At 43.7% G+C, this 25,342-nt stretch overlaps 2 long non-coding RNA genes across 6 annotated transcripts in view; one reads left to right on the top strand and one right to left on the bottom strand.

The window, feature by feature from the left end:
* Positions 1 to 323: 323 nt before the first annotated feature.
* LOC100847612 (uncharacterized) lies at positions 324 to 15,361 on the bottom strand. Of its 3 annotated transcripts, XR_009493607.1 has the most exons (4): positions 15,273 to 15,361; positions 13,706 to 13,849; positions 12,380 to 12,494; positions 324 to 2,421 (listed from the first exon to the last, which is right to left on the bottom strand). It is a non-coding gene; the product is annotated as an uncharacterized lncRNA (long non-coding RNA). The 3 variants fall into 3 exon arrangements; XR_816617.4 differs by lacking the exon at positions 324 to 2,421 and having other exon boundaries at positions 7,204 to 12,494; XR_001495499.3 differs by lacking the exons at positions 324 to 2,421; positions 13,706 to 13,849 and having other exon boundaries at positions 7,204 to 12,494.
* A 156-nt stretch (positions 15,362 to 15,517) lies between these two features.
* Positions 15,518 to 25,342, top strand: part of LOC132344359 (uncharacterized) — a 384,332-nt gene continuing 374,507 nt past the window's right edge. Inside the window, exons 1-2 of one of the 3 annotated variants that reach the window (XR_009493610.1) lie at positions 15,518 to 15,603; positions 15,840 to 15,928. This is a non-coding gene — a long non-coding RNA (uncharacterized lncRNA). Of the gene's footprint in view, positions 15,675 to 15,699; positions 15,929 to 25,342 lie in introns of those variants that run through there. The other 2 variants (XR_009493609.1, XR_009493608.1) reach the window with 2 other exon arrangements.

The following is a 25,342-nucleotide window of genomic DNA, read 5'->3' on the forward strand; positions in this document are numbered from 1 at the left end:
AGGCCCTGGGCTGGAGCATCTGCTCCTTGTTCCCGAATATGGCAGCTGCTGAGATCAAGCCCCCAAGGGTCTAGCAGCCGTGGGCTCCATGGGAGAGCCAGGCCCCAGAACACCACTGCCTGTTGCTTCCACACCTGCTCTGGAGGGGTGCCCGGCAGCCAGGTTTGCCCAGAATCCTCTGAACACTCCAAACACCCCCTTGCTCCCCTCAGAGGCCTTCCCCAGCAGGATCCACAGCCAGGGCCTGGAGGCCAGGCTCAAAAATCTTCCGCTTGATGGTGTTGCAGAAACAAGTACTCAAAAAACCAAGCACCACAGTTGCAGAGTTGGAGAACTCAGGTTTATTATGCCGGTGGACCCAGAGGAGTTAACATTCCAAGCTCCGAGCCCCAAACAAAGGGGTTACAGAGTTCTTATACATGGACAGGCATGATTAAGCGGGTTTGTGGGTTTGCAGGGGCTGGGTGATTGCAAACAGCAGGACAAGGGTGAGTGAGATAAGCTTCAGTTCCTAGTACTGTGAGTCCCCACTTTCTGAGACCTACGTGATCCAGACTTTGCAAGGAGCAAGCTGAGTTACAGAGGCAGGAGTAGGAGGTTATGTAAAATTTTAACCTTTCCTCTTCAATGGCACTGTTGCTGCAGAAATGCCATCCACCCTCTGGAGCATGGCCTCTCCCTCCATACTTTGCAGGTGAAAAAAAGGCCCATGGAGGCCCAAGAGTCTTCCAAGTGGTCCACAGGAATTTTGTGAAAAGAGGTGTCTCCTCCTTTGGGGGCTGCTCCTTGAGAGTAAGAACATAGCTAAAGGTGAAAGAGGAAAGGAACAGGCCACACTGACTCCATCTTGAGAAGGAAACTCCCTCTTGCATTCTTGGTGAACTCTGGACTATGTGCCTGATAGCCATGGAGACAACATAGGTGCAGCTGAACAGGCCTCCCAAACTGATAAACACCAGATTCCATACCAAGATTTCCTGTCGCCAGAAAGAATGTAATAAGCCCCTATGTATTCAGTCACCTTTGTAATCTTTATGGCACCCATTGGTGTAGGCTACAATATATAACCAGCTGACCCTTCTGATTATGAAACATGACTGTAACTTGATTATATCTCCCTTTAACATTTTGCAGAGTAGGACTGAGGAATTTGGGGATGTGGACTTGTGCACGTACACTTAGGGTATATAAGGTTTTCACAAAAATTGGTCGGGGTCCCTGGCTAAAAAGGAAACTCTGCCTCAGACCTGCTATTGTGATAAAATGCACTCTGCTATCCACATTGTCCTTCTGAATGACTTTGCTTCCCAGAGCATTTGGCTACAACAAAAGGATGTGCAAAGGAAGCCATCCATCTCTGGGTCCATGTCCACAGCACTCTAGGAGATTCTGAGTCCATATGGCCTGATCCCCATTTCTTGGAGAGTGGGATGTGATGGAGTCTGTCACTTTGTTATTATTGGTCAGGATTAGGGCCAGAATTCCCTTGATGATTTACATAATTAGTGGTTCATTGAAGACCTATGCTTTTTGGAATGAATCCAGGTTCTAGCCATGCATACAAAGGGTGTGCTCCTGTAATATGGATCCTTTTGGAATATGTGTAGAGATTGGTCCCTACAGAGACTCTTAAGTGGCTCTGTCATGTTTTCTAACTTGTTTCTAGCTACGTGACTGAGAGTGCTGAACAAACCCCAAACTGTCATTTGTCCCTTTTACCAGGACATTCATCCCTCATGGGAATCAATAAATTAAAAGTGGGAGAATGTGTATCTGTGGATGCAGGGCTAACAGGTTATTTCTTTCAGGAACTTCAGGGCCACTATTTCAGGTAAGCAAAAAGGCTCATTGTGTTAAACCACAACCCTCAAACCCAGCAAAGTACTCTAGGAAATGATTAAATGGTCACAGTGGGTTACATCACAATGGTTTTACAGTATAAAGTCCAGGCCATCTGTACATTTACTTCTCCTAAGGGTAGGTAGTGTGGCTGGATCTTTTTTTTTTTTTAATGAAACAAGAAGATTGGTGTGTTGTTATGTTTTGGTTCTTATGTTTTTCATGTTCTTCATGTTTCATGAAGGATATTGATCTGCATCAGTGGGCAAAGGTATTCAACAGTATTTTCTTTCCTTTTCAGGAACCAGTTTGGTTATAAAATCAAAGCATGTGATCAACAGCTCGTACATTATATTGGTGTGGACCCAGAGAGCAAGCACAGACGAAGAGCAGACACTGACCTCACAGTTCTGACAGGTATGTCATACAGTCCTCAGTTGTGCTTTGTTTCCTCCTTCTGTAGAGTAGGCTCCTCTCTCAAGGCAAGTGTCTCACCCAATTTCCTTGGGTTAGTGTCTGGTTAGTTGCGTTTTCAGATATACTTAGTCACTATAGTTGTTCATATTAATGATCAGAGGAGTTCTACCTGTGGGTTCAGATATCAAACTATTCGTAAGTTCCAACAGCCCTGAACTCAGTTAAAACTCAAAGCCGAGAAAAGACCAGTATTTTACTGGTGCAGATTTCAGACGTCTGATAGGTACGGGGAAAAACAAAAACCAAAAAACTCCCAGGTGTTTTGTGTTTTACTCCTTTGCCTTTTACAAAGATGATTTTCTGACGTGTTTTAGTGGAGTTTATACTGGTGCCATGGAGGTGTGTTGTTAATGCCAACACTGAGCAAAGGCAAGGTTACTTCAGTAACCTGAGACCTTTTAAAGCTATCAAAGTAGACTTCTTGCATGAAGGGCAAGGATTCCCTAGCCAGAGGCCCTGGGGCAGGAGCTTCAACTCCTTGTTCCTGAACATGGCCACCATCGAGGCCACGCCCCTGAAGGCCTGGCAGCCAGGGGCTCCTTGGTGGGCAAGCGAGGCCCCGGAACACCACTACCTGTTGTTCCCACACCTGCTCTGGTGGAGTGCCAGGTAGCCAGGTTTGCCCACAATCCTCTGAGTGGCCCAAACCCTCCCTCCCTCTCCTCACAGGTCTTCCTCAGTAGGATCCACAGGAAGGGACTGACGCCATGCTCCAAAAGCTTCTGCTTGATGGCACTCTTGTGCCAGAAATGCCAATCACCCTCTGGAGCTGGGCCTCTCTCTCCACCCTTTGTGTATCAAAAAAGGCCCATGGTGGCCAAAGAACCTTCCAAACCCTCCAAACTATGTTAGCTCCAGTGAAGTGTTGGGAGAAGAGCTGTGTCCTCCTTTGGGGTCTTCTTGGCAGTAATAACATACTGAAAAGGACATTCAGAGGAGCCCTCCATCTCTGGTTACATGTCCACAGCACTCCAGGATTTTCTGAGTCATGTGGCCAGGCCCCTCTTTCCTGGGAACCAGGATGTGATGTATTGTCAACTTTGTTATTATTGGTCAGGGTTATGGCCAGAAGTACCTTGATGATTCACCTACTAGGGATTGGTTGAAGACCCTTGCCACTTCAAACAAATCCAGGTTCCAGCCATGCACACAAAGTGTTGCTCCTGTAATAATGGATCCTTTTGGAATATGAGTAAAGATTGGTCCCTACAGAGCATTCTTACTTAAGTGACTCCATCTAGTTTTGGAACTTGTTTCTAGCTAGGTGACTGAATGAGAGTGCTGAACAAACCCCAAACCATCACATGTCCCTTGTGCGAGGGCACTCATCCCTCATCAGTTCAGTTCAGTTGCTCAGTTGCGTCCAACTCTTTGCGACCCCATGGACTGCAGCATGCCAGACTTCGCTGTCCATCATCAACTCCTGGAGCTTGCTTAAACTCATGTCCATCACATTGGTGATGCCATCCAACCATCTCATTCTCTGTCATCCCCTTCTCCTCCTGCCTTCAAGCTTTCCCAGCATCAAGGTCTTTTCCAGTGAGTCTGTTCTTCACATCAGGTGGCCAAAGTATTGGAGTTTCAGGTTCAGCATCAGTCCTTCCAATGAATATTCAGGACTGATTTCCTTTAGGATGGACTGGTTGGATCTCCTTGCAGTCCAAGGGACTCTCAAGAGTCTTCTCCAATACCACAGTTCAAAAGCATCAATTATTTGGCACTTAGCTTTCTTTATAGTGCAACTCCCACATCCATACATGACTACTGGAAAAACCATAGCTTTGACTAGATGGACCTTTGTTGGCAAAGTAATGTCTCTGCTTTTTAATATGCCGTCTAGGTTGGTCATAGCTTTTCTTCCCAGGAACAAGCGTCTTTTAATTTAATTGCTGCAGTCACCATCTGCAGTGATTTTGGAGCCCAAAAAAATAGTCTGTCACTGTTTCCATTGTTTCCCCCATCTATTTGCCATGACGTGATGTGACTGGATGCCATGACCTTAGTTTTCTGAATGTTGAGTTTTAAGCCAACTTTTTTCACTTTCCTCAAGAAGCTCTTTAGTTCTTATTCGCTTTCTGCCATAAGGGTGGTATCATCTGCATATCTGAGGTTACTGATATTTGTCCTGGCAATCTTGACTCCAGCTTATACTTCATCCAGCCTGGCATTTCACATGATGTACTCTGCATGTAAGTTAAATAAGCAGGGTGACAATATACAGCCTTGATGTACTCCTTTCCTGATTTGGAACCAGTCTGTATTCTATGTATAGTTCTAACTGTTGCTTCTTGATCTGCATACAGATTTCTCAGGAGGCAGGTAAGGTGGTCTGGTATTCCCATCTCTTTAAGAATTTTCCACAGTTTGTTGTGATCCACACAGTCAAAGGCCTTGGCGTAGTCAATAAAACAAAAGTAGAAGCTTTTCTGGAACTCTCTTGCTTTTTCGATGATCCAGCGGATGTTGGCAATTTGATCTCTGGTTCCTCGGTCTTTTCTAAATCCAGCTTGAACATTTGGAAGTTCTCAGTTCTCAGTAAACTGGGAGAAAGTTTCTATATCTGTGGATGCAGGGCTAACAGGTTATTTATTTTAGTAACCTCAAGGCCAGTAGTTAGGTAAGCAGAAAGGCTCATCAGTGTTTGAGCACAAGCCTCAGTCCCAGCAAAGTACTCTATGAAGTGACTAAATGGTCACAGTGGGTTACATCACAATAGCTTTGCAGTACAACGTCAAGACTATCTGTGCATTTAGGCTTATTTCTCCTAAGTAGTGTTAAAAGGAAAAGTTAAAATTTTACACAACCTCCTGCTCCTTCTGCCTCTGTAACTCAGCTTGCTCCTTGAAAAGTGTGGATCACTTAGGTCACGTAGTCTCAGAAAGTGGGGACTTATAATACTAGGAAGTGGAGCTTCAGCTCCTCGTTCTTGAACATGGTGACTGCCAAGGCCATGCCCCCAGTGGTTTGACAGTCATAGATTCCTTGGTGTGCAATCCTGGGCCCAGGCAGGATGACCTATTCCTTCCACACCTGTTCTGGAGGCATGTCCCACAGGGAGGTTTGCCCAGAATCCTCTGAGTGTTCTGATACCTCCTTTCCACCCCTCACAGGCCTTTCCCAGCAGGACCCCAGGCAGGGGTGGGAGGCCATGTTCAAAACACATCCGCTTGATGGCACTGTTGCTCCAGAAATGCTACCATTATCTCTAGCATTCTCTCTCCCTCCACCCTTTGTGGGTCAAAAAAGGCGCTTGGAGGCCCAAGAGCCTACCAGGCCCTACAAGAGGGTTGGCTCTACTGGAGTCTTGCAGGAAGAGGTTATTCTTTGAAGTAACTACGTCACAATAGCTTTGCAGTACCTTTAGGCTTATTTCTCCTAAGGATAGGTAGTGACTGGCTGGATTTTTCTTTTAATGGAACTAAAAGACTGGTGCATTATTTTATTTCTTGCTTTTCTTGCTGAATTCCTTCGGAGGGAAGTTAATTTGCACCTGTGGCAAATGTATTCAACAGTATTTTCTTTCTTTTTAGGTTCAGTCAGAAAAGCAAAGGGCATGATCAACAGCTCATTTAGCCTTGGTGTGGTCCCAAAGTACAAACAGAAATGAAGAGCAGACACTGACTTCACACTTCTGATGGTTATGTAATACAGCCCTCAGTTGTGTTTTGATTCTGTTGTCCCTTCTGTACAGTAGGCTCCTCTCTCAAGGCAGGTCTCTCACCGAATTTCCTCTGGTCAGTGTCTGGATAGTAGTGTGTTCTGGTACTTCTGCTCAGTCCTGTCCAACTCTTTGTGACCGGATGGACTGCAGCCCACCAGGCTTCCCTATCCTTCTCTCTCTCTCAGAGCTTGCTCAAACAACTCCTGTCCGTTGTGTTTGTGATGCTATTCAATCATCTCATCCTCTGTTGTCCCCTTCTCCTCCTGCCTTCAATCTTTCAGGTATACTTAGTTACTATAGTTGTTCATTGTAGTAATGAGAAGAGTTCTGCCTGTGTGATTCACATATCAACCTATTTGTAAGTTCCAACACCCCTGAACTCAGTTTAAAACCCAAGCCCAGAAAGGACATTAATTTACTGGATCTAACTTCACACATCTGATAGATATGCAACAGAACTCCCATGTGTACTTCGTGTTTTACTCCTTTCCCTTTTACAAAGATGAGTTTCCTAAGTGTTTTAAACGAATTTATACTGGTGCCATGGAAATGCGTTATTAATGCTATTAGTGAGCAAAGGCTTTGACTGTGTGGATCACAATAAACTGTGGAAAATTCTGAAAGAGATGGGAATACCAGACCACCTGACCTGCCTCTTGAGAAACCTATATGCAGGTCAGGAAGCAACAGTTAGAACTGGACATGGAACAACAGACTGGTTCCAAATAGGAAAAGGAGTACGTCAAGGCTGTATATTGTCACCCTGCTTATTAAACTTCTATGCAGAGTACATCATGAGAAACGCTGGGCTGGAAGAAGCACAGGCTGGAAACAAAATTGCCAGGAGAAATAGTAATAACCTCAGATATGCAGATGAAACCACCCTTATGGCAGAAAGTGAAGAACTAAAGAGCCTCTTGATGAAAGTGAAAGAGGAGAGTGAAAAAGTTGGCTTAAAGCTCAACATTCAGAAAACTAAGATCATGGCACCCGGTCCCATCACTTCATGGCAAATAGATGGGGAAACAGTGGAAACAGTGGCTGACTTTATTTTTATGGGCTCCAAAATCACTGAAGATGGTGATTGCAGCCATGAAATTAAAAGACGTGTACTCCTTGGAAGGAAAGTTATGACCAACCTAGACAGCATAAAAAAAATAATAATAAAAAAATAAAAAGCAGAGACATTACTTTGTCAACAAAGGTCCATCTAGTTAAGGCTATAGTTTTTCCAGTGGTCATGTATGGATGTGGGAGTTGGACTATAAAGAAAGCTGAGCGCTGAAGAATTGATGCTTTTGAACTGTGGGGTTGGAGAAGACTCTTGAGAGTCCCTTGGACTGCAAGGAGATCCAACCAGTCCATCCTAAAGGAGATCAGTCCTGGGTGTTCATTGGAAGGACTGATGTTGAAGCTGAAACTCTAATACCTGGCGTGCTGGGTTCATGGGGTTGCAAAGAGCCGGACATGACTGAGCGACTGAACTGAACTGGGTGAGCAAAGGCAGGGTTACTTCAGTAACCTGAAACCTTTTAAATCTATCAAAATAGCATGGTATTTTCAGAAACCCTAGAGCTAGGAAGGATTTTGAGGTGATCTTGTTTATCCCCTGGGGTGCTAAAGGAAAAATCTTCTGTCTTTCTATGCTGGGATCTCTGAAGAACGATACGAAACTTTGCATGTGAAATGTACTTTGTTATATAGCCCCTTCTAGTTAAGAAACTTTGTTTATACCTTATTGAAATTTCTGTTGAGAAGGTTCCAGCAGAAACTCATTTGTTGTTTCTTTGTAGGAAGAAAACTATTTCTGTCAAATGCCTGTTCTGTATTATTATTCTGGTTATAACACAGGGTAGGCTCAGTAATATGAAAGAAGAATAGGTTATTATTTGTAATTGTAATATTAGGTTGGTGCAAAAATATTTGCACTTTTGCATTGTTGAACTTTGCCCTTTATATTGGCACACATTGCTTAATAAATGTGGGTATGTTATACATCATTTTAATGTACATTTCTTGCTTTTTTGTACTAATGACTTATGTTTATTTTATATTTATGTGGAACAACGTATTATATTATTACAACATTTATATACAACATATATATTACAACATTTTATATTTATTTATTTCAGTCTAGGAAAATGTTAGACAAAAGGAGAATTCAAACAATTTTCTTATTTAGGTTCAAAATGGACTTCTCATGTTCAAATATGCTCTGAGAATGAATATTTAGCCAAGAATACTTTTTACTTCACAGACTCTAAAGACAAATATAGTTAGCAGTGTATATCATTTGTAGAAATAAACAATGCATATATACATAGCTTTCTAAAATGTCTGACTTGAGGTGACATTTGCAAGAAAGGGCAAAGAAGATGGAAATATTATCTATACGTAGCTAGAGTTAAGCTGTGTTCAGTATAAGTATTCTGGCTTGTTTGAACCTATTTAGAGGAGTGATTAAAACTGGGACAGGATTCACCAGATCAATGTCCCTTTTAAAAGAGGAAAAAAATCCTGGGTTCTACACCCAGAACCCTATAAATTTGACTGGCCAAAGACAATTATGAAGAGAAAAACGAATAGAAGTTTATTAACATATGTACTGCTCAAGTAAATATGGGAGTTTTCATCAGTAACCCCTAATTCCACTTCTGGATATATATCTGAAAGAAAAGAAACTATTATCTTGAACAGATACCTGTACTCCCATGTTCATTGCAGCATTATTTACAATAGCCAAAACACAGAAACAACATAGGTGTCTACTGTGGGGAGAATGGATAAAGAAAATGTGATATAGGGACTTCCCCAATAGTCCAGTGTTTAGGACTCTGCATTTTCACTGCCAAGGGCCTAGGTTCAATCCTTGGTCAGAAAACTAAGATCCCACAAGTTGTGTGGTGCCCCCCTCCAACAAAATAGCAAAGACAATGTGGTACACACACACACACACACATACACAATGAATTACTCTTCAGTCACAGAAAAGAAGGAATTCTACTACTTGCAGCAACATGGATAAATCTTGAAGGTGTTATGCTATGTGAAATAAGTCAAAGACAAATAATATACTTCTTTATATGTGGGATCTGCTAGGGACAGGGAAAGTACGTGAAAATGGTCATAAAATGCAAATTTCTTCTGATAAGAGATGGATTAATAGGTGCTGTAGATTTAATGTAAAGCACAGTGAATTTTTTGTACACTTGAAAGTTGCTAACAGCAAATCTTAGCTAACTATGTAAGGTAATATTACCTAATCTTATTGTGGTAATCACATTGCAAGATATATGTATAGAGATCATCATAGTTGTACACCCACATAGTGTTAGAAGTCAAACTTAAATAAGAGTTCCTCTTCCTTTTAAAGGAGAGACACGTTTTACAAATGAAAATTTCCCTTATAAATGAAATCTCCTTTGTAGAAGGAAGGCTTGTGCTGTTTTTGGAGCTTTTCATGTGTTGGGCCTTCACCTGAAAACATCACAAAGAGGCAGGTTTGGGTGGCACACTCTTAACCCTATTCAGATGGGTGTCTCTTACCTAGCACCCGTATTTTACCTTCTCACCTTCACTCTCGTAACCTTCTATACAAGTGTTTCCGTTCATCATCATAAAGCGTGTATCATTCAACACTCAGCTTCTGGGGAGCATCTCATTTTGGATGCTCAATTAAGGTTGTGAAAAGATTCCAGTTTGTATTTTGTACAGTGCAACCTCTTTTCAAGGTTATACAGTTAAGAAATGAAAAATTTAATACATTTTTAGTAGTTTTAGGTTTACAGAAAAATGAGTGGAAAGTACAGAGAATATGACTGTTTGCCTACTCCTCACTCCAGCTTCCCCTCTTAACAGCTTCTGACAGTGTTACACATTTGTTACAACTCTAGTTTGTAATGAACTCTAGTGTACATTGGGGTTCAATATTAGTATCACACTTCTATGGGTTTTGACAAATACATAATGATATGTGTCCACCATTGTAGTACATTAGATAGACTCTTATTTTCCTAAAAAAAAAAAAAATCCTGTGTTCCACCTATTCATCTCTCCATCCCTCTGTGGAATCCTTGATAACCACTTATCTTTTAACTGTCCCTAGTTTTTGCTTTTTCTTGAATGTCATACAGTTGGAACCTTATCAGTAAATGTTTTTTTTTTTTTTTTTTTCCCCCAGGTTGGCTTCTTACACTTAGTAATGTGCATTTAGGATTCTTCCAAGTACGTTTGCAGCTTGATAGCTCCTTTCTTTTATTCCACACTATATTTGTTCATCTATTCACCGACTCAAGGACATCTTGGTTGCTTACAAGGTTTGGAAATTATGAAAAAAAACTATAAACATTTGTGTACATGTTTCTGTGTGATTGCCAAACTTCCAAAGTGTGGGAAATAAAGCCCACTGGCCCAAACCAAAAGAATGGACTTGGAGACACAAGGTGCAGTGGGAAGCAAGGCTTTAGTGAAGGTCTTGCGAGATGAGGTGTCTGGTGGGCAGGCACACCCAGGGCAGTTACAACAAGCAATTTATTTTCTAGCACACAAGTCCCTTCCCCAGTTTCTCATTGGCTGAGTACTATGGGGTAGATAAATATTCTTTCCAGAGGTTGCCTAAGTATATTTCCTTCATTATGGGCTGGCCCTTTCCTAACAACTTGTTTTCACTTTTGCTCACATTTACTACTGTTCTTATGTTTTGAATTCACCAACAGAAGGAGCCAGCACGAAACCCTGAGCATCCCACTTTCCCTTTGTTTGAGTGCTAGTAAATTTTCTTTTTTCCTCAGAGATAGCTACCCTTCAAAATAGACCACATTAAGTTTTCATTTATTACATAGAGTGGTTAGAATATTTTGTATCCCTACTGGCAATGAATGAGTTTGTCTTGATTAACAACTTCATTAACATTTGGGGTTGATGTCATTTTTTCCATGAAGTCAGGGGCATATTTCACCTTGCTACGACTACCACCAAGAGTCCTCCACCCACACCTCCACAGGGGTACTTTCGTAAAAATAACCAACACCTCTTTGAAATTAAGACTGTCAGAAACCTCGGGAGGTAAAAATGGGCACTTATTGAATATATAGTATATTTAAAAATTTCCTAAAACTATGCAGACATTTATAGTGATGATAGTTACAGCATCTCTACACCTATTCCAAAAGGATTCATATAACACAAGTGCACACTTTGTATGTGTGGTTACAACCTGGATTTATTCCAAGTGGCAAAGGCCTTCAACCAAAGCCTAATTATTACAGCATCAAGGGAATTCTGGCTTCAAACTTGATCAATAATAACCTGACAGAACATATCACATAGTGATCGCCAGAAAACGTAGGGTCCAGGCCATGTGGACTCAGAATCTCCTAGATTGCTATGAACATGGACTACAGATGGACAGGGTGCTTTAGATATCCACAAAGGTATGACCTTACTGCCAAGGAGAAGCCCCCTAAGGAGGAGACACCTCTTTCTTCAACAATCCATTAGAGTGACGCCCCGTTACAGCACTTAAAAGGCGCTTGGGCACAACCAGAGCCTTTTTTCACCAACATAGGGCGGAGGGAGTGGCCCAGCAGGAGAGGGCAATAGCATTTCTGGGAAATCAGTTCCATGAAGGGGAAGCGTTTTCAGCATGGCATGCAGGCCCTTCCTGTGGATCCTGCCAGGGGAAGGCCTGTGACGGGAGGAAGTGAGGGTTTCCAGCACTCCGAAGATCCTGGGCGAACCTGGCGGCCTGCCACCTCACCAGAGCAGGTGTGGGAGCAACAGGTAGTGGTGTTCCGGGGCCTGGCTTCCCCACCAAGGAGCCCCTGGCTGCCAGGCTCTCGGGGGCGTGGTGTTGGCAGTGGCCATGTTCAGGAACAAGGTGCTGAAGCTCCTGCCCCAGAGCCTCTTGCCTGGGGATCCTTGCCCTTATGCAGGAAGGCTGGTTTGATAGGTTTAAGAGGTCTCAGGTTACTGAAATAACGCTTCCTTTGCTCAGTCTTAGCATTAAGAACACACCTCCATGGCACCAGTATACACTCGATTAAAACAGTTCTGAAAGTAATATTTGCAGAAGACAAAGGAGTAAAACACAAAGTACACCTGGGAGTACTATTCCACACCTATCAGAGCTGTGAAATTGGCTCCAGTAAAATACTGGTCTTTCTGGGGTTTGAGTTTAAACTGAATTCAAGGTTCTTGGATCAAGGTTGTTGATATTTGCATCCCCCAGGCAGAACTCTTCTGATCATTACGGTGAACAACTGTAGCAATTCAGTATACCTGAACGTGCTAGTACCAGACACTGACGCAAGGAATTTCTGTGAGAGTTGTTCCTTGAGAGAGAAGCCTACTGTACAGAAGTGGGTCAAAGAATCAAAGTGCAACTGAGGGCTGTATTACCTACCTATCAAAAATGTAAAGTCAGTGTCTGGTCTTCGTCTGTTCTTGCACTCTGAGTCCACAGCAAGGCAATATATGAGCTGTTGATCATGCCCTTTGATTATCTTACCACGACCTGCAAAGCAAAGAAAATACAGTTGAATACCTTTGCCTCAATGCAAATTACTTTCCTTCAGTAAGAATTCAGCATGAAAAGTATGATAAGACAAAAAACACTTCAGTCTTTTTCTAGTTCCATTAAAAACAAAAAAATCCAGCCAGTCACTACCTATTCTTAAAAGAAATAAGCCTAAACATACAGATGGTTTGGACTTTGTAGTGCAAACCATCTGTGATGTAACCCACTGTTACCATTGAGTTACACCATACAGTAATTTGCTGGGACTGAAGCTTGTGGTTTAACACAATGATGAGCCTTTCTGCTTACCTAAACTATTGGCCCTGAGGTTCCTGAAATAAATAACCTGTTAGCCCTATATCCACAGATATACAAACGTTCTCCCACATTCAACTTTTTGATTACCATGAGGGATGAATGTCCTGGCACAAGGGAGAAATGACAGTTTGGGGTTTGTTCAGCACTCTCAGTCACCTAGCTAGAAAGAAGTTAGAAAACTTGATGGAGCCACCTAAGTAAGAATGTTGTGTAGGGAATAATCTCTATACCTATTCCATAAGGATCCATATTACAGGAACACAGCCTTTGTATGTCTGGCTAGAACCTGGATTTATTCCAAGTAGCATAGGTCTTCAACAAGCCGCTACTTATGTAAATCATCAAGATTAATTCTGGCCCTAAACCTGACCAGTAATAACAAAGTGACAGAATACATCACATCCCAGTCACCAGGAAATGGGGATCCGGCCATGTGAACTCAGAATCTCTTAGAGTTCTATGGACATGGACCCAGAGATGGATGGCTTCCTTTGCTTTTCCTTCTCTGTGCATTCTTACTGCAGAGCAGAGGAGGAGACATCTCTTCCCACAACACTCCAGTGGATGGCTTGGAAGACTCTTGGCCCCCATGGGCCTTTTTTCACCTGCAAAGGGTAGAGGGAGAGGCCAGGCTCCAGAGTGTGGATAGCATTTCTGAGGCAAGAGTGTCATCAAGTGGAAACTTTTTGAGCCTGGCCTCCTAGTCCTTTGGTCAATATTACAGGAAATGAGTCCTGAATATTCATTGGAAGGACTGATGCTGAAGCTGAAACTCTAGTACTTTGGCCACTTGATTCGAAGAACTGACTCATTGGAAAAGACCTTGATGCTGATAAATATGAAGGCAGGAGAAGGGGACAACAGAGGATGTGATGGTTGGATGGCATTACCAGCTCGATGGACATAAGTTTGGGCAGTCTCCAGGAGTTGGTGATGGACAGGGAGGCCTGGTGTGCTACAGTTCATGGGGTCTCAAAGAGCGACTGAAGTGAACTGAACTCCTGGTCCTGCCTCTGGATCCTGCTGGGGAAGGCCTGTGATGGGAAGAAGGGAGGGTTTGGAGCACACAGAGGATTCTGGGAGAACCTGGCCACGGTGCACCCCTCTAGAGCAGGTATGGAAGGGACAGGCAGTGGTGTTGAGTATGGGCTAGCAGGCCCACCAAGGATACCAAGGAGCTGAAACTACTGCCCCAGGGCCTCTGACCAGGGGATCCTCACCTGTCCTGCAAGAGCAAGGTCCCCCAGTGTAGACCCTGGGGTCTCAGCGCTACTGGGGATCCAGGATCTATTGCCCCGGTGGAGGTGCAGTGCCTCGCCACCATGCACAAAGTCATAACGAGAAGAGGTGGCCACCCTGTTAGGAGTGAACATCCAGCAGACAGGATGTGGAATTTTGCCTGATGAAGGCTTGGTCCCAGACCCAGACAAATGCACGTGCACTCTATATCCGGCTTGGAGTTGAGTTTTTGTTTACTTTTGCTACTGGCAAAGAGAGTCTGGGTCCCATGCCCCATAGAATCCCGTGAGGCCCTTCCTGTACCGTATGACACAGGGTATCCAGACCCACTCGCGGTGGGAAGAAACTGGCCCCTGATTTGGGCGTCACCATCCGCAACCAGCGAGGGGATCCAGGTCCATGTTCCCCCTGTATTACTGGACATTACCTCACCTCTAGAATTGTCTCAAGTGGCCCCCAAACCTTTTTACCCATGAAATGCTTATAATCCCACTGTAAACAATGCACAGTCCTTTACATGAAAATCCCTGTCCCTTTTATTTCGATTGCCCTCCTTCCCTGGTGGCTCAGTCGGTAAAGAATCTGCCTGCAATGCGGGAGACCCGGTTTGATCCCTGGGTTGGGAAGATCCCCTGGAGAAAGACATGGCAACCCACTATTCTTGCCTGTAGAATCCCATGAAGAGGAGCCTAGCGGGCACAGTCCATGGGGTCGCAAAGAGTCGGACACGACTGAGCGACTAAGCACAGCACATTCTTCCACGTGGTTCAGTGATACGTAAGAATGGAGCAACGATTTTTTTTTTTAAGGTTCAAAAACTCATGAAAGGAAATGTTACTTCTCTAGGGATGCATCCCGAGATGCCCAGTCCCCGTGGGCAGCATGTCAATCTCACTCGATGAAGGGGACTCCAGGGCGGCCACGTAAATGGGAAGGAAGGGAGAAGCAGCTGGCGAGCCTCCCACACTCCTCCGGCCCGCCCCGCCCACTGCCCATTGGGAACCGCTTCCAGGCCCATCGACCAGGAGGCCCGAGGGGCTCTACTTGGACCCTCTCCCTACTGTGGCGAGGGCACAGAACACAGACGGCAATACAATCCCAGTGCCCATGCTCACCCAGCCCAGGCTAAACGCCAAACCACGGCCCGGCCCACGCGGCACCCCCCTGCCCGTCTCCGCTTCCCCCAGGCCGGCCGGGTTGCAGCCAACACTGGCCCACCTTGCACGCAGGGTACAGGCTGCTCAGACGTTAGAGGATGGGGAGGGTCCCTCCGGCCAGAAGGGGTGCTGGTCCCGGCCCCGCGTCACCCCGCGTTGCCCCAGGGAAAGGACACAAAGGAGACTGAGTGGAGCAACGTGGCTGAGGCCACGCTCCAGCGGGAAAAAAACCGGTTCTCTCTGAGCTTCGCGCGATAGCTGGCGAGGTTCGACTGCGACCCTGCTCACCATTGCCGTAAAGCGTCGCCCGCGTTACCCCGCCAATACGACCCCATTCCCCACTCGCCGCCCCGGCCCACCGTCGTGGGCGTCTCCTCGGAGACGCAAGGGAGGTAGAGTGCTGAGGTGGGAGGGGTTGATCCTCGCCCCGCGTCGTGGGCGTCTCCTTGGAGACGCACTGGAGGTGGGGGCGCCGACGAAGGCGGGGTTGGGAATCCGGTTCCTCGCTGTTGGCCCCGCCCAGGGGAGGGCTGAGACAGCCTCAGTTGGTCCCAGGAGTGAGACTGCGAGAGGTGAGATTGGAAAGGTGACAGGAAACCTCACGCGAGCCCACTTGTCTCCCTTGTAGGGTTCATGCCGCCGGCGACGAAAGTGAAGGAATGGAAAAAAGGAAATTTTACCATTCGACAGTCGCAAAACTAGAGGAAAAAAGTTTAAGTAAGTACAATATCAAACGATGTTACAAGTTTGTATACGTCATATGCTTGAGGTTATTATTACTTGAATTATCCCTCCTCAAGTGAGAGGCAGAGCCCCAAGAGGAGACGCTCCTTGTGCCCGGTCACTTCCTGCTCTTTGTCAAGGGCCTGTTAGGGAGCCTCTACCTCTTAAGCACCTTTTCCTGGGGTTATCTCAGGTGGTGTCCACACCGGCTAGATGCGGGGGATGTTATGTGTCTGAGAGTCGCAGCGACAAACAGGTTATTCCTGCCTGACGGGTGCCTTGACTAATTTTTCCTGTGGAGGAAAGTTACATTCTCCTCTAGCGAAATAACTTTCAATTAAAGGAGAACATGGGCTTCCCCGGTGGCTCAGCGGTATAGAATTCGCCTGCAGTGCAGGAGACGGGGGTTCGATCCCTGAGTTGGGAAGATCCCCTGGAGAAGGAAATGGCAACCCACTCCAGCCTCCAGCCTCCTTGTCTGAAGAATCCCATGGACAGAGGAGCCTGACGGGCTACAGTCCATGGGGTTGCACAGAGTCCCACACGACTGAAGTGACTTAAGCAAGGCAGAGGAAACACAAGTAGCCCAGATGAAAAAAGGAAGGTAACAGATAATGCCTCCACTCAGAGATGACAGATATTAAATCGGGGCTTGTGTCCACCTGAGTCGGACACAACTGAGCGACTGAACTGAACTGAACTGAACTGTGTCCACCTGGTACCTTGTTCCTTAGAGAGGGCTTAGTGGAGCTTAGAAAGCGGGAGATTAATACAAATAAAGATTGTCTTTAGAAACATTGGTATCTTGGAGCTTGAGTAACCTGCAGCATTTTGGTGGCTAAAAGGATCAAGACTGTGAAGATGGTCTTATTAGCTGGTTATTTCCATCGACAAATGTAATTCAAGCTTGATTATTCTTTAAGGAAAAACATCTTCACAAATACAGAAGTTTTTCAAGGGAGAACTGAACTTATCCCTACCCAGATCTATTCCCCAGTGTAACCACCCTTCAAAGAAACAATTGAAGTAAACCCATGAGCTCTGCACCGACTGCCGGGCAGCACAACTGACCTGCTGCCTACCCCTAATGCCTCAGGATTTCCTGCCCCCATTCTGCTCCCCACACAGGACCTGCACAGGCTCAGGGCCCCCAAGACCACTTGCTCTCTGGCTAGTACCAATCTTAACTCAGGATCTGACTCTTGGCCCCTTTATGCCCCCATTCCCTGTTTTTGGGCAGAGGTGGTGGGAATTTCCAGGGCAGAAAGGAGGACAATGAGGACCCTGAGGTGCTTAGTTCTGTCCAGTCAGCTGCCTCCTTGCGTTTCAGGTCAACAAAGGAAATTTCACAAAATCCAGCCACTTTCAACTCCTAAGGAGTGAAGGGAGGGGTTCATGCCCTGCTTCAATTTACGTACCTTGTTGAGGGTGGAAAGGGAAGGGAGTGTCCACGTCCTCTCCAGGTGGAATTACCTGACCAGCCTCTGGGCTCTGGATCTTAGCTGCCCCTCTGGATTCCTCCATGAGTTTCTTTTCCTTCACTCTAGGTAGAAGTGGCTGTTTCTCCACATGGAGATCCAAGTCAAATTCTTTTTTTCTGTGTCCCTTCCCTGCATGAACAGATTAAATAACTACTCACTGTGCCTGGAAATTGAGGTCCAAAGAGGCTACGTGGCTTTGCCACCTGGTTCACACATGGAGGGGGAGGCTCTCATGGTGCAGATCCACTGCTCTCTCCATGCAAATGGCCACTGAGCACAAGAGAAGATGTTCAACATCAATAATCATTGGAGAAATCAACATGAAAATCCCAAGAGATACAACTTCACATCTACCAGGGCAGCTCTAATTATTTTTTTCAGGCTTCTTTCATGTTATTATTTTTTTTAGAAAATTAATTTATTTATTTTAATTAGAGGCTAATAACTTTAAAATACTGTAGTGGTTTTTATGAAACATCGACATGAATCAGGCATGGGTGCACATGTGTTCCCCATCTAGAACCCTCCTCCCACCTCCCTCCCCATCTCATCCCCCAGGGTCACCCCAGTGCACGAGCCCTGAGCACCTTGTCTCATGCCTCGAACTTGGAACAGTGATCCCCTTCACATATGATAATATAGACATTTCAACACTACACTCTCAAATCATCTCATCCTCACCTTCTCCCACAAAGTCCAAAAGACTGTTCTGTACATCTGTGTCCCTTTTGCTGTCTCGCATATAGGGCCATCTTTACCATCTTTCTAAATTCCATATATATGCATTAGTATACTGTATTGGTGTTTTTCTTTCTGACTTACTTCACTCTGTATAATAGGTTCCAGTTTCATCCACCTCATTAGAACTGATTCAAATGCATTCTTTTTGATGGTTGAGTAATATTCCATTGTGTATATGTATCACAATTTCCTTATCCATTCATCTGCTGATGCACATCTAGGTTGCTTCCATGTCCTGGCTATTGTAAACAGTGCTGTGATGAACATTCGGACACACATGTCTCTTTCAATTTTGGTTTCCTTGGTGTGGATGCCCAGCAGTGGCATTGCTGGGTCGTATGGCAGTTCTATTTCCAGTTTTTTAAGGAATCTCCACCCTGTTCTCCATAGTGGCTGTACTAGTTTGCATTCCCACCAACAGTGTAAGAGGGTTCCTTTTCTCCACACCCTCTCTGGCGTTTATTGTTTGTAGACTTTTTGATAGCAGCCATTCTGACTGGCTTGAGACAGTACCTCATTCTGGTTTTGATTTGCACTTCTCTGATAATGAGTGATGTTGAACATCCTTTCATGTGTTTGTTAGCCATCTGTATGTCTTCTTTGGAGAAATGTCTGTTTAGTTCTTTGGCCCATTTTTTGATTGGGTCGTTTATTTTTCTGGAATTGAGCTGCAGGAGCTGTTTGTATATTTTTGAGATTAATTCTTTGTCAGTTGCTTCATTTGCTATTATTTTCTCCCATTCTGAAGGCTGTCTTTTCACTTTGCTTATAGTTTCCTTCGTTGTGCAAAAGCTTTTAAGTTTAATTAGGTCCCATTTGTTTATTTTTGCTTTTATTTCCATTACTCTGGGAGGTGGATCATAGAGGATCCTGCTGTGATTTATGTCAGAGGGTGATTTGCTTGTGTTTTCCTCCAAGAGTTTTATGGTTTCTGGTCTTACGTTTAGATCTTTAATCCATTTTGAGTTTATTTTTGTGTATGGTGCTAGAAACTGTTCTAGTTTCATTCTTTTACAAGTGGTTGAAAGGTCAGTTTTCATTCCAATCCCAGAGAAAGGCAATGCCAAAGAATGCTTAAACTACCGCACAATTGCACTCATCTCACACGCTAGTAAAGTAATGCTCAAAATTCTCCAAGCCAGGCTTCAGCAATATGTGAACCATGAACTTCCAGATGTTCAAGCTGGTTTTAGAAAAGGCAGAGGAACCAGAAACCAAATTGCCAATATCCGCTGGATCATCAAAACAGCAAAAGAGTTCCAGAAAAACATCTATTTCTGCTTTATTGACTATGCCAAAGCCTTTGACTGTGTGGATCACAATAAACTGTGGAAAATTCTGAAAGAGATGGGAATCCCAGACCACCTGACCTGCCTCTTGAGAAATTTGTATGCAGGTCAGGAAGCAACAGTTAGAACTGGACATGGAACAACAGACTGGTTCCAAATAGGAAAAGGAGTACGTTAAGGCTGTATATTGTCACCCTGTTTATTTACTTATATGCAGAGTACATCATGAGAAACACTGGGATGGAAGAAGCACAAGCGGGAATCAGGATTGTGGGGAGAAATATCAATAACCTCAGATATGCAGATGACACCAATCTTATGGCAGAAAGTGAAGAGGAACTAAAAAGCCTCTTGATGAAGGTGAAAGAGGAGAGTGAAAAAGTTGGCTTGAAACTCAACATTCAGAAAACAAAGATCATGGCATCTGGTCCCATCACTTCATGGGAAATAGATGGGAAAACCATGGAAACAGTGTCAGACTTTATTTTTTTGGGCTCCAAAATCACTGCAGATGGTGATTGCAGCCATGAAATTAAAGACGCTTACTCCTTGGAAGAAAAGTTATGACCAACCTAGATAGCATACTGAAAAGCAGAGATATTACTTTGCCAACAAAGGTCCGGTTAGTCAAGGCTATGGTTTTCCCAGTGGTCATGTATGGATGTGAGAGTTGGACTGTGAAGAATGCTGAGCCCTGAAGAATTGACGCTTTTGAACTGTGGTGTTGGAGAAGACTCTTGAGAGTCCCTTGGACTGCAAGGAGATCCAACCAGTCCATTCTGAAGGAGACCAGTGCTGGGATTTCTTTGGAAGGAATGATGCTAAAGCTGAAACTCCAGTACTTTGGCCACCTCATGCGAAGAGTTGACTCATTGGAAAAGACTCTGATGCTGGGAGGGATTGGGGGCAGGAGGAGAAGGGGACGACAGAGGATGAGATGGCTGGATGGCATCACTGACTCGATGGACGTGAGTCTGAGTGAACTCTGGGAGTTGGTGATGGACAGGGAGGCCTGGCGTGCTGTGATTCATGGGGTCGCAAAGAGTCAGACACAACTGAGCAACTGAACTGAATTGAACTGACCAGTTTTCCCAGCACCACTTGTTAAAGAGATTGTCTTTTCTCCATTGTATACTCTTGCCTCCTTTGTCAAAGATAGTGTCCATCGGTGCATGTATTTATCTCTCGGCTTTCTATTTTGTTCCATTGATCTATATTTCTGTCTTTGTGTCATACCATACTGTCTTGATAACTGTAGCTTTGTCGTATATTCTGAAGCCAGGCAGGTTGATTCCGCCAGTTCCATTCTTCTTTCTCAAGATTGCTTTGGCTTTTCGAGGTTTTTTGTATTTCCATACAAATTGTGAAATTATTTGTTCTAGTTCTCTGAAAAATACCATTGGTAGCTTGATAGGGATTGCACTGAATCTATAGATTGCTTTGGGTAGGATACTCATTTTCATTATGTTGATTTTTCTGATCCATGAACATGGTATATCTCCCCATCTTTGTGTCATGTTTGATTTCTTTCATCAGTGTTTTATAGTTTTGTATATGTAGTTCTTTTGTTTCTTTAGGTAGATTTATTGCTAAATATTTTATTCTTTTCATTGCAATGGTGAATGTAATTGTTTCCTTAATTTCTCTTTCTGTTTTCTCATTGTTAGTGTATAGGAATGCAAGGGATTTCTGTGTGTTAATTTTATATCCAGGGCAGCTCTAATTTTAAAGATGAAAATTAGTGAAATAAGGATATGCAGAAATTGAAACCCTCATACGCCGCCATATGAGAATGTAAAATGGTGGGTACACTATAGAAAGTAGTTTGGTACTTCCACCAAAATTTCAACCTAGAGTGACCACATCAACAGCAATTTCATTCCTAGATATATATCCCTGAGAATTTAAAACAAACGTTCAAACAGAAACTTGTACGTGAATGTTTATGGCTGCATTATTCACAAAGCCAAAATGGAAACAACCCACATGTCCACTGACTGTTGAATTTTATGCAAAATGTGCTATATACCCCTACCATGGATTTTTATTTAGCTATAATATGAAATGAAGTAGTGATACATAGTGAAATATGAATGATAGATGAAAAAAGCTAGACAGCAAAGAACACATTTTGTAAGATCTCATTCACTTAAAATATCCAGAACAGACACATCTACAGAAATTAAAAAATCAATTTGTGGTTTTCAGGGGCTTGTGAGAGGGACTGTTGGGAAGAAAACATTTTCTCTACCATCTTAGACTCAACTGGCTTAGGGCCTGAAAATTAATTAACAGTAAATTAATAGGAGGAACATTTATTAACTATGTAGGAACTTTCAAGTGAAGAGGCTCCCTAATAGGCTAGAGATAGGGGTTTATATACCAACTTTTCAAGGGGTTTGGTGGATTAGAACTTTAAAGGATGGAAGCATCTGATGAGGCTTATTTATGCAATCTTGAAATGTTCCCTGGTGGCTCAGTCAGTAAAGACTCCACCTTCAATGCAAGAAACCTGAGTCTGATCCCTGCGTCAGGAAGATCCCTTGGAGAAGGAGATGGCAACACACTCCAGATTCTTGCCTGGAGAATCCCATGGATAGAGGAGCCTGGCAGGCTACAATCCATGGGGTCACAAAGAGTCAGACAGGACTTAGCAATTAAACCACTAAACCAATATCCAAGTTCAGGCCTCCCTGATTAGAGACACACATCCCCACCCCCTACTCCCACCTCCTGGCAATGTGGGTGGGGTTGTAGCAGCTGTCTCCTACAAAGTTCAGCTTTAGTCAGATAAGGCAAGTTCAGAAATGACTTATTTCTGCCTCTCTCAAGGGCTTCCTGATAGCTCAGTTTGTAAAGAATCTGAATGTAATGCAGGAGACCCCGGTTCAATTTCTGGGTTGGGAAGATCTGCTGGAGAAGGGATAGTCTACCCATTCCAGTATTCTTGGGCTTCCCTTTTGGCTCAGCTGGTAAAGAATCTGCCTGCAATGTGGGAGGTCTGGTTAAATCCCTGGGTTGGAGAAGGGAAAGGCTACGCATTCCATTCTGGCCTAGAGGATTCCATGGACTATATAGTCCATGGGGTCAGAAAGAGTCAGACACAACTGAGCAACTTTCACTTCACTGCCTCTCTTGTAGCTCAGATGTTTTCAATTTGAACTTAATCTTTGTACCATTTGGTGGGTTATCAGTCCCATCAGGAGAATAGGCAGTCATTGATAATAAGTATAGACTTATTATATAAGTCTATATATGGCAACCCACTCCAGTATTCTTGCCTGGAAAATCCCATGGACGGAGGAGCCTGGTAGGCTACAGTCCATGGGGTCACAAAGAGTCGGACACGACTGAGTGACTTCACTTTCACTTTCACCCTGGCCAAGATCTTCCCTGTAGCTCAGATGGTAAAGAATCTGCCTGCAATGCAGGAGACCTGGGTTCGATTTCTGGGTTGGGAATATCCTCTGGAGAAGCGACTGCCAATCCACTCCAGTATTCTTGCCTGGAGAATCCCACGGATAGAGGAGCCTGATGGGCTACAGTTCCTGGGGTTGCAAAGAGTCGGACACGACTAAGTGACTAACCCACCCACCCATAGACTTTAAAATGTCCTAAAATTTATTGTGGTCATGGATCCACAATTTTCTGAAAATACTAAAAATCAGTAACCAGTACATTTTAATATTGTGAATTATATGGTATGTGAAAGTGAAAGTGAAGTCACTTAGTCGTGTCTGACTCCTAGCGACCCCATGGACTGTAGCCTACCAGGCTCTTCCATCCATGGGATTTTCCAGGCAAGAATACTGGAATGGGTTGCCATTTCCTTCTCCAGGGGATCTTCCCGACCCAGGGATTGAACCCAGGCCTCCTGCATTGTAGGCAGACGCTTTACCATCTGAGCCACCAGGGAAGTCCATATGGTATGTGACGAGCATATCAAAAATTTAAATAGTAAATCAATGTGTACATTTAATAAAATTTCAGTAAAAGATCGATGGGAAATTTTATAATGTGGGTGAATTAAGGTTAGAATACTACAACCCACTGGTCAACTTTTACATCAAAGTGTGGGATACAACGTGGCTGTTCAGATATGATACAATAGGGGTATGAAGCATCACATCTAAAATGTTCCTGCTAAAATAACTGAGCCTGAATTTAACCAAGTTCATAGATCTCACTACAGGATGTTCTGTTTCTAATGGAACCTGTTCAGGACAGGATGCATATAAATACAGAATGTGAGTAATTCTACGGGACAAATAATTCAGTCTTTTCATCAAAAGGATAGCAAAAAAAGAGGAGCAGGGGCTGTTATTGGTGAAAAAAAAGACTAAGTCCTATTTCAGTTAGTGCTATGTAAGTTACCTGTTCAGATCCTAAGAACAAATCAAATTTAAGAGAGATATTTAGGTCAAATAGCTATATTGGACATGGATAGTTGCATTAGGGAATAATTGTAATTTTTCTTAGATGTAGTAATAGTATTTTGGTTATATATTTTAAAGTCCTATTTGTTGTAATTTATGTTACAGTAGAGTATGTGGAGGAAGGGCTTCCCTCGTAGTTGGTAAAGAATATGCCTGCAATGCAGGAGACCCTGATTCAATTCCTGGGTTGGGAACATTACCTGGAAAAGGAAATGGCAACCCACTCCAGTATTCTTGTCTAGAGAATCCCATGGAGAGAGGAGACTGGCAGGCTACAGTCCGTGGGGTCATAAGAGTCAGACACAACTTAGTGACTAAGCCACCACCACCACATGTGGAGGAAATAACTTCTTTAGGTTTAGACATGGTATCATAAAATACCTGGAATATGCTTTGGAATATGCTGGGAAAAAAAAAAAAAACTTGACAAAATGTTGATTGTTAAAACTGCTTGACTGACATATAGAATTCATATATTCTTTGTTTGAAATGATTCATGATAAAGAGCTAAAACTATCCAAAAGCAACTATGCAAACAAAACTGATAAGTCATTGTGTTTTGAGTATGCTATTGAGTAATATGGGTGAAAATACCAACCTGAAGGAGTTGATTCTGGTTTCATTATCAAGATGTAGTTGGCTGTATCTCCAGTTAGGACTGGAAACAGGTGATTTTTAAATAGTGTAGAATTATTCAACTGCTTAATTATAGTGTAGAGTATCTATTTCTAATGATCCCTGTGTGAGAATGTAAATATGGAGAAGTTCTGGAGGATACATACTGTACATTTAACAGGGTCAGCTCTGAGAATACCATGAACTTTTAGGGCTGGTGGCCAAAGGTAACCTTCATCATATGCTGAGCACCTACTATGGGCCAGCTACTCTTCCTCATGCTGGAAATACAGACACAAAAGAGACATAAATCCCTCTTCGCATGGGGCTCACATTCTAGTGGGGGATACTGAAAAGTAAGTTCAATGAGATACAGGTGTATTCTGATCGATAATGACATCTGCTGTCACCACAGAAAAGCAGAGAAGGGGAATTGGGCATGAGGAGGGGGAGGGACCTGCACTTGCAGGTAGGTTGTCTGGCCAGGGCCTCCCTGAGAAGGGGACATAAAGTCCTGAGGAAGTGACCAGGTGGTGTGGGGATGTCCCTGTGGAAATCTGGGGCACCATCCTGTGAGGATCATATCCTGTGTGCCGCTTATGAAGTTATGCTGTTAGATCATTTAGATAGTTATGAATACAAATAGTCATTTACCCTCCAGTTTTGAAGCAAGAGGAGCTGTTATGTATTCTGTCAGTTTGTTATTGGTCAGGGTTAGGGCCTGAATTACCTTGATGATTCACATAATTAGGGTATGGTTGAAGACCTTTGCCACTTTAAATGAATCCAGGTTCTAGCCATGCACACAAAGTGTATACTCCTGTAATATGGATCCTTCTGAAACAG

The sequence above is a fragment of the Bos taurus genome, chromosome X, assembly GCF_002263795.3.
Source record: "Bos taurus isolate L1 Dominette 01449 registration number 42190680 breed Hereford chromosome X, ARS-UCD2.0, whole genome shotgun sequence".
Classification (NCBI taxonomy): Eukaryota; Metazoa; Chordata; class Mammalia; order Artiodactyla; family Bovidae; genus Bos; species Bos taurus.